The sequence below is a fragment of the Ursus arctos genome, unplaced genomic scaffold (genome assembly GCF_023065955.2).
Source record: "Ursus arctos isolate Adak ecotype North America unplaced genomic scaffold, UrsArc2.0 scaffold_26, whole genome shotgun sequence".
Lineage (NCBI taxonomy): Eukaryota > Metazoa > Chordata > Mammalia > Carnivora > Ursidae > Ursus > Ursus arctos.
In genome coordinates this window covers 26498223-26507979 of record NW_026622941.1, presented here as the reverse complement: position 1 = coordinate 26507979, position 9757 = coordinate 26498223, and the positions used below count along the sequence as shown (strand labels likewise).

The window sequence follows — 9757 nt, the reverse complement described above, 5'->3', positions numbered from 1 at the left end:
TTTGGCTACCATGACACCGTACTTCCTGGCTCCTAGTTCTTAATTGGTTTTACTGCATATTTTTCATCATCTACCTCCTAAAAGAGGTGTTTCTCAGGATTCTAGCTTCAGGAACCTTCTTTCCTTAGACAAAGTTCTTTACCGGTAAAGCTTCAGCACCTGGTGTTAATGACTATCAAGATTCTTCGCTTTCCACAAAATTGAAGAACTAATCACATTACTAGCTGATATTACAAAGTATTTCTACGATATATCACCATGTGATATTTGGCATCAAACTCAGAAGTTCAAAAGGAGTGGTGTTGCTATAACAAAACCCTTCAGCTGCTTTTTTATGAGAACAAGTTTTCTCCGCACTTAATCACAATAAAAAAAAATAGGGATAGGAGTGATGCTGAACACTGCTCATTTTTACAATAAACCATAGCTGGACACATGAACCCACTGAAAAAACAAAAGCCCCAACCATCTTAAATAGAAATAACTTTCCGGGGCTCCTGGGTGGCTCAGTTGATTTAAGTGTCCGACTCCTGAATTCAGGTGGCTCAGGTCATGATCTCAGGGTCATGCCAGTGAGCCCCGTATTGGCTCAGTGCTGAGCATGGAGTCTGCTTGAGATTCTCTGTCTCCCTCTCTCTCCACCCCTCCCCCTGCCCGTGCTCATTCACTCTCTCTCTCTCAAATTAATAAATAAAATCTTTAAAAAAAGAAATAACTTTCCAAAGACATTTTATTTTAATATTTAGTAAATTTTCTGAAATTAATATAGTTTTATAAATTTTGTAATAATAATATAGGCTAATCCAAAAATAGATATTTTGAACTTAGAATCTTATGTCGAAGTAATTTTTTAAAAACAGATTTATATACTTTTTTAGTTGTAAGAAATACGATGACATGAGCAATAAAATAGTTTCAAGTCTAAAAACATTGCATTAGAAAACAAATATTGTGAGTAAAGGGGAACAGAAATAGGAGTTCAAGGAGAAAAAATTCTATTAAAAATCAGTTATGCATTAAAAAAGGAAAACTTTAACGGATGAGCGTTTATCAACCTACCACACTCTGATAAACTTAAAAGGCATCTAAAACATCAGTGTTATAAACTATCATAAATTACACTTTTTAAAGATTTATTTATTTATTTTAGAGAGAGAGAGAGTGCGTGCACATGCATGAGCAAAGGAGAGGGGCAGAGGGAGAGAGAAACTTTAGCAGACTCTGCACTGAGCGTGGAGCCCCACAGGGGGCTCGACCACGGGTCCCTGAGATCAGGACCTGAGCCCAAACCAAGAGCCCGCACTTCACCAACTGCACCACCTAGATGCCCCATAAGTTACGTCTTTTGTAACTAAAGTTATTTTGAAATCTTTTGGATATCAACTTGAAGATACGTCAAAGAGCGCATGGTTTTTGCGAATATTTTCAGGGTGTGTCTGAGAAAAATGGCTCGAAGGGTCCTGCTTTACTTCATGGGCTCATGACGGCCGGTGTGCCTCGTCTTCCGTGTAAGCTTACTAGTTTTAAATCTGTATTAGAAAAGCTTTTTACATTAAAATTATTAATTCTTTTCAATATAGATTTTAACTGTTCTCTTCAAGCCAAGAGAAATGCACATGACACATTTCCTGCAATGAATTTGAGCTTTCCATGCTTTATTCCCCTTTTATGTGAATATTCATTACTCACATTATTCAGATATTCATTAAAATGATAAGACTATAAAGTCACAGAAAAAACGTATCTCCATCAAAGCACACACACCCTTTCAAGCTCTGTCTATACAATGATTCATAACAAGCATATGCTGTCCCTCAATACGCTCTTCTAGCTTCTGGTTTCTGCAGCCTCAACTAGTTCTGCAAACACCAGTGCCCTGCTGTTCCTCCATAAAAAGCCTTTCCCTGCGCCATCAGGCAGAGTGGATCACTTCCTCTAAGGTGCTTCCAAAGTACATGACACCCTCATCTGCTGTGCTCGGGTCCAGAGCAGTGAACATATATCTGGTCAAAATTACTTCAGCTGTGAGCTCAAAGTCAACTGGAAACATCAACTGGAGGTAAGAGACTGAGAGGCAAAGACCACAATCCTCGACATGATGATGGCAAAGAGTGGCCATTGACACAGGCTCGGGAGGTCCCAGAATTGTCACCTCGGACAACTTTTCCCATTGGGATCATATCTAGAGACGAGTTCGAGCTCTCAGAGAGAAGGGGAATAAAGTAAAAGGAATAGGAGCAGAACGAAGTAAAGGGTCAGGCATTTTCCATCCAAGGCAATCCCACAGATGCTGGAGCAGCCATTAGCCTGCTTCATCTTGTAAAGCTGTGCTTGTTTACCCAGAGCTGGCAGCTTTGAACCCTTGCCGAAGTCTGGTTTAGAAACGCAAACCCATAGAGAAACTTTCCATCTTGTTACACATCCCATCATAAGACTGACATTTTCTGTTCTGTTTGCTATAGGTTGGTGGGTGGCTTTAATTTGGTTTTCCCTCCAGCCCCCAAGTCCCAATCTTTGCCAAATCAAGAAGCAGGCAGGGAGGGGGAAAGAGGGAAAAATACATATGCATTTGCATTCATCAAGTGATCTCAGAAGTAACTTAATCCTGGTTGTCCATGTCTTACAAATCAGTTTCATTCTGTGGATTGCTTACATACCACTTCTAGTAGGTCTCTAATAAATTAAACTCTCGCTGAAATGGTAAAATATACTGAAGATATAGTGAATGGCCTACAGGCTACACAGAGGGGCCATTATTCTAAGAGGAAATAGGAAAAGCAATCATAAAATTTTGAAAAATTATGCAATAACTTTGTACTTATTGCCCATTTGTGTTCATTACAATGATCTACTTCATAGACATATAAACAGAATGGGAAAGTAACAGATCTACAGTGTGCTCTAGACATGGCTTTCAACTTCAGTCAATGACATGCAATTAGAGTCTTGAATAAAGAAAACTCCAAAAACGCCAAGCATTTGTCTGCATATTTCTCTGTGAAGTCCTGAAGTTACTCTCTTAACTTCCTTTCAGTTCTTTCCCTTTCTCTTCTCAGAAAGTCTCTTTTGTGGAGAGATGAGAAGGCACATTTGCTGGGATTTGCTGGGGGGTGTGGGTGCATCAGTGGCATCATTCTCCGTGGGCACTGAGCTCTCTCTACCACATCTTCCATAAGCAAATAGTTGAACTCCAGCAGGACCACATCATGCTGAAAGTTCTCGAAAGGAAAGGACCACACAGATAAGACCGTGATTGCCAGGGACTCGGAACGGGTTTTACGACAGGCAGGCCGATCAAAAGGGCTTAAACCAAGATGGTTTTTAATCATGTTTGGGCACTGGAGAGTTCTCAGGTTCAAAGAAATGGTTCTGTGTTTTGTTTAGTTTTGGCAAACCTCTCTTTTCTTCAATAACCTCGGAAAAACAAAGCCAACAGAGGGAGGCCGTGCTCGATTTTGTTTCCCCATTCAACCAAAATATACCACCTTGAGGAGGTCTTTTTCTTATAATCAGTTCTGTATATTTTAAACACTATTTTGAATAGAACGTGCTCGTTTGAACATTTACCCTTTTGAAAATAAACCACTTTTAAATTGTGCTGGGAACCATACAAATTAACTGTTGTGGGGAAAAAAATGTTCTAGCTGTGTCTTTTATTGTTTTGCAAAGCTCAATAAGATTCAACATCACTGTTGGTTTTTTTCTTTAATCCCCAATACAAAAGAAGTAGATATAATGGGAAGCAATGGGGCCCAGAGCAAGATGGGAAATTGCCTGCCTTTGTAATCCAGGGGCCAAGTGAAAAGTTCTTAGACTAACTCAGGCTCACTGAATATACAACTGCTTTCTTATCTTCTCCCTCTTGCTTCTTTTTCTCTCCCTTCTTCTTTTTCTCATTCTCCATTTCCTCCTCCCCTTCCTCCCTCTCCTTTCTCCCCCTGTTTGCGGGTCAGCAAACACGTGCAAACTTTAGAAACTCTGCCTAATTCCCCGGTAGAGTGGGCAGAGGGTGACTTCGCTGAAGAAAGAGCTTCCCTGTGTTTACTTACAAAAGTACTGATCTTTGAGAACAATATCCCATTGTGCACTTCTAAAGATTTTGTCAAATCTTTAAAAGGGAGAGAAGAATGAATCTCTATCTAATTTTCAAATACCTCGCTTTATTTTTTTTTGTAGAAAAATAAAAAATGAATATGCAGAAATAGTAAAAATATGTGAGGCAGCTGGAGTTGCAAGAACATTATGTGGCACGTCGCTTAATCACAGAAACCACAATGCAGGGAAAAACCCTAACCCGAATGTGCTGTTGAATAATCACCGAGGGTCAGAAAGAACCCACAAGCATCCGAGCATCTGTGTCCTCGGCTTACCTCCGATTTGGAAGGGGGCGGGGAGATAATGGAGGAGGAAGCCCGGTATGTGTTCCGAGCTGCTGTTTACAGGTCTCTGCACAGCTTTTCCTCATGAAGCCAATTAAGAAAGGACTTGGAGTCTGGACCCCTTTCCTAGCTTGGTCCGTCTGTCGTAGGTCTCTGAATGGCTGGGTTTTGTTTAGTTTTGTTTTGCTTCACTTTACCCAGAACTCTGAGAGTTAGTCTTGGAAAGAGGTAAATGCTGAGGGAACGTGTGAATGAGGGGGAAAAAGACGAGAATTTCAAAATCTGTGTTTGTAGAACATCATCTTGGAGATTCTGCGGTGGCCGGGGAATGGGGCGGGGTGAGCGTGAGGCCGGCCGGAGGTGAACGAGCTGCAAGGCCGCGGGGGCCTAAAGCCAGGGGATTGCTTTCATCCAGCCCCACAGGAACCTTTTCAGAAGAATCAGGAAGCATCCCCAAACACAAAGACGCGGAGGACGTTGGAAAATCAGACATGGGGGAGCTGTCCGATCTGGCAGAGGGAAACCCAAGAGCAGACAGAGTTGGCAGGGCGTGGATGGGCTTAGGGATGTGAGGTTTGGGGGGCAAAGAGACGCCCGCAGGGAGATGTTTATTGCTTTCTTGCCGTTGCAAATGTTCAATGCTCTCAAGCCAAAATTCAGAATTTCTAGGGTTTATCATGCAAAAGGAGACTTGAGTAAAACACAATGACATTCCTGAATATTCGTTCACCAAAATGTCTGCCTCGGTTGAGATCATTTCAGCTGGGATGGGTCAGTAGCGGGCGCTGTTCTGCTCCTATAAGGATCCGGCAGAGGAACTCTGGTGACGTCAAACTAATACGCATCACTTCTCTTCCTCTCTTAAATCCACATTGCTTGCCTCTTAAACATCATGGAAAGGGAATGTGACATTGTAGAAGGTGTTGTGCTGACAGCCCCGCAAACCGGGGCTCCATCTAACCGAAAAGGAAAGCTTGCTATTAAATGAAAATGTTCTCTCTCCAATGTCCCCCGTAAGTTACTTAACCCAGCCAGGCTGGCATTGTGAAATAATTTAAATGCATTCAGTGTTAGTAAAATACAGATTGCATTACAGGTATTATTCCCCTCTTTAAGTGTTTGTCCATGAATTGCTCGAGGGCAAAGACATTGTCTTCCTCATCTTTCAGGAAGATAATTGTACTTACTGCGGAAAAGACAGTATCTAATACAGTGCTTAGAACGTAATAGGTTCTCATTAATTGTTTACTGGATGGATAGAAATTATTTGGCTTCTGGAACTAAGTTTCAGGAGACAAGAGTCTGTCAGTGGAAAACTTCAGAGTAGAACTGTTTTATTAGGCTTGAGTAATTGTTTTTCTTTCTTTGAGAAGTCTTATTGGGTACCCCAATCCCTGCCTCTGAATTTCTAGAGTTCTTTGGTACAAAGCTGTTACCATTATTTGGGTACTCAATTAACACTCTCCTAGTAGTAATTACAGATTCATGGTTCTCTCTCTCTCTCTCTCTTTTTTTTTTTTTTGTTTTTTTTGTTTTTACTTGCCTTTGGTTTTTATCCACATCCTAGTGATTTGACACAACAACCTGAGAGAACGTATTCCAAACCCTGGCCAGGGAGTGGGAAGCCTGGCGTGTTGCATCTCAGGTCGGGTCTCAAAACTGAGTAGGGACAAAGGCCTCTCCATGGTGACAGGAACTTCTCCCATATCTAAAAATATGACCGCTTCATGAATTTGTGTGTCATCCTTACACAGAGGTCACGCTAATCTTCTCTTTATCGTTTCAATTTTAGTATATGTGCTGCTGATATGAGCACCATAGTTCCCTTTTACATACGTGTTTTATCAGACAGATCCTCAGGCTTTTCTCCTGACAGCCTTTGGAACAAGCCAAATCAAAAGCAGCGCATGGACGTGCTTAGGGGTGAGGTTTCTATATCATACTGAATCTTTGTATACCTTTCTAGAAGTTTCTGTATCATACAGAAGTTTCTATATCATGCTAAATCTTTGTATACCTTTATGTTGCAATTATTTCTCTATTGCTATGTTTTTGTGATAAAGAGATTTTAATTTTATATAGCCAAATGCACTGCTCTTCATTATGTGGTTTATGTCTTTGGTGCTCTGTTTAGGAAAGTTTAAATGTCATAAATTTATATACAAATTGAACTATGGTTATTATGTTGTTTTTATTATTTCACATTTTGCATTCAATTTATTTGGAACTGAATTTGGCAGGAAAATACAATTTTATATCTGTTTTCCCCAAACAGCCACTTGTCCCCAAACTACATATTAAAGAATTCAGTCTTTATTGTTTACTAAACTCTTATCTATATTTGAATCTACTTCTGATCTACTTTGTATTTCACTATAATAAATTTCTATAAGAAATTGTCTTACAATTTCTTTGTACCTCTAGAAACTGCAGCAATGGTTAGTCCTCAATAATTATTGAAATCAATGGGTCAATTCTCCAATTCACTTAACTGATCCGTCAGACTTGCCAGTTTTACTGTATAAATACCTCTGGAATCATTCCTCATCCTTTTTTTTTTTTTTTTTTTTTTTTTTTTTTAACCCACACTGCCCTCCCTCTTTCAGGCTTTAATAATTACGGAATTTTTCCAATACATCTTACACACAAATGAAATAAGGTTCTAAAATGCAAATCTGATCAAGTAACCTCCCTGATTAAAATCTCTGAATTTCATTTCATGTTCCAGACCTTTGAGGGTCACCAAGGCCCTGAGCTCAACCAAATGAAAGTATTTTTAGTTTTCCAAACATGCCTGGTTGGTTTTTATTTTGTTTTGTTTTGTTTTTTTTTTTTTTTAAACTGCCTTTGTAAAAAGTGGTACAGCTTGGTAAGTGCTATGATAGAGGTTTGGACAAAGTGGATTAGGGTAAAAAGAGGGGGTTCTTGAGAATAGAAAGGTAAGTGAGTTTTGACAAGGATGAACAAAGGCGCAGAGGTGTGAAGAGCATCTGCGCTGTCCCAGGACCAAAGTTGTTGAGAACGATGAGGGGGTGGGTGAAGGTGAAGACCCAGCTGGGCCCGATCATGAATGCTCTTGCATGTCATAAACATGGACTTTGAGTTTTTCCTACAGGAATGTGGAGTCAAATGTAAATGAGAAAGTAGCTTGCTTACAATTTTTTTTGGGGGGGGGGATAAATTTGATCACAGCCTGAAAGACGGATTGATAGAAAATGAGTCTAAAAGCCAGAAGCCAGGTTAATAATAGATTCTTAATAATATAAGTGATACAGGATAAGGCCAATAATTTTGAGAATCCAAAGAAGGGATCCATATGATATTAATAAAGAAAATTCTGTAAGATTTTATGGCTGATTAGTCAGGAGGGTGAATAAAAGCAATAACTAGTGAGTGATCTCCTCACCCCCCAATCTTGCACCTACTGCCATTGCTGGCTTGACTAATTGGGTAGATGGTGATGTTCTTTACCAAGACAGGACAATCAGGAAGAAGACTGGTTTAGGGGATTGTGGGGCAGTGGGAAGAAAGGAGAGACAATATACTTAATATTGGACATGTGGAGAGTTTCCAGAAGGAAGAAGCTGTCAAGAGTGTCCAATTCTGCAGACACAGCAAGTCAGATGCCAACAGAAAGTGCCCATTTGGACCTACCAGTGAGAAGGTTTGAGTGCGCCTCCTAGAAGCTGAGAATAAGAAAGTAGGGACTGTCAGTACAAACTTCTCTGGAAATGAGCTGAGCTGTGAAGGGAAATAAACAGGTAGCTCCGTGGCTGTAGGAGGCACCTGCCCTACACCTTTTATTTGGCCATGGGATTCATGAGAGCTAATATTGTCTCCACGCTGGAGTGTAACCTCTTTGAGGCCAGATACTGTGTCGTGGTTTCCTGGATGACCACTTGGTTCTCAAAGCCCTAACATTTTACACGTTTCTAATCCTCCACAGTGTCTATAATTATCCTGGTACTCGGGCCGTAGCATTCAGTTACATAGTTGCTGAACTGAACGCTGTGGATGGGTGACTCACGGCCTTGAACTGGATTATTCAAAATGTCAGTGCCTCAATTTCCTCCTCATCAACAGCAATTACGATTGGAGTTCTTTTAATAGTAAATTGAACATGGAAACATTGTCCTTGCTGTCAGGAAATGTTCACATTCCTCTACTTAATGAGAAGGCCAGTCTTCCTTCCTTCCTAGACATATGATGAGAAGTAGTGGATATATGAGGGCGAATGCGCGCAGAGTGCGCTAGGACATGGCTAATACATAAAATCTCTTTTCATATGTTATGTGCTCTGGGTAGGTACAACCACGAGTCAGCTAACCACACGAGATGCTTTTAGGTCTGGCAAGTGGGATGGAAAGCTCGCTGCATCAGTCTCCTCTGTGAGTGCCTGCACGCTTTCTGGTTTCAGGCTGGAAACGTCCTGTGGTGTGTCTGGCCTGGCCAAACCCAGGAAGTACTGAACTTATTAAAATTTAAAAACAAACCAAAGATGTTTGGAACCTCCCAAAACACTCACGTTGTGTCTGAGGGTGAGGGCTTGGATTCAGTTCTGATTCGACATGAGCACCATACATCAGGAAAACACAAACAGCGCAGGACAATTTAATGAAAGGGCTACACCCTTGCATTCGGTCTTATGACAGTCTCAGAAAGCAGCTCCTGTCCAGGGCCTAGGGGAGTTTGGTAAAGCATTCCGTCTTCTTTCGATTCCTTTTTGTTAGGCTGCCACAGGAATTTGTGCCTGTGAACACACTTTTAAGCAGCTGGACACGAACGTCCTGAAGCAGAGCTGCAGGTACCTGGCCTTGAGCTCCACCAACCTGCCGAGACTGGCCTGGTTCTGGCTCTGTATTTGGAAGAAGGTGGCCCATGGTGGGCCCTGGGGTAGCCCCCAGTCCAATCTATTGCTTACGAAGAGCCAGACCACCCAAGGGTAATCCACAAGCATCTGTGAATGGGGAATCAGGAGTTGGCTAGATCAAGCTGATGACCAAGAATGAACCTAATGGTCAGAAATGAAGCTTCCGGAACAACACGCAAGGGTGTGTTTGCCTACAAATTATGTTTAGGTCATCAAAAAGAATTATAGAATTATGTAGAGCTGGAAGTAACCAGAACAACTATGTAGCTCCACCCCTCCATTTTTTTGCTTGAAGGAAGTGAGGCACGGAGATTTTTATGTGAGTCATCCAACGTCAACAGCAGTTAGTGATGTAGCCAAACTAAGAACCCTGAGCTGACCTCCTCTCCCCTTTTCAGTGCTAACACACACACACACACACACACACACACTCCACACAAGTTATTTTTAAAATAATTTGTAGTTCATTAGAGATTTACAGAAATCAGCTCTTGTGATAAAAGGACAT

At 41.1% G+C, this 9757-nt stretch overlaps 1 non-coding gene across 1 annotated transcript; it reads right to left on the bottom strand.

Moving 5' to 3' along the window:
• Positions 1–6088: 6088 nt before the first annotated feature.
• LOC113258112 (U6 spliceosomal RNA) lies at positions 6089–6195 on the bottom strand. Its single transcript, XR_003317128.1, has one exon. It is a non-coding gene; the product is annotated as a U6 spliceosomal RNA (small nuclear RNA).
• Positions 6196–9757: the final 3562 nt, after the last annotated feature.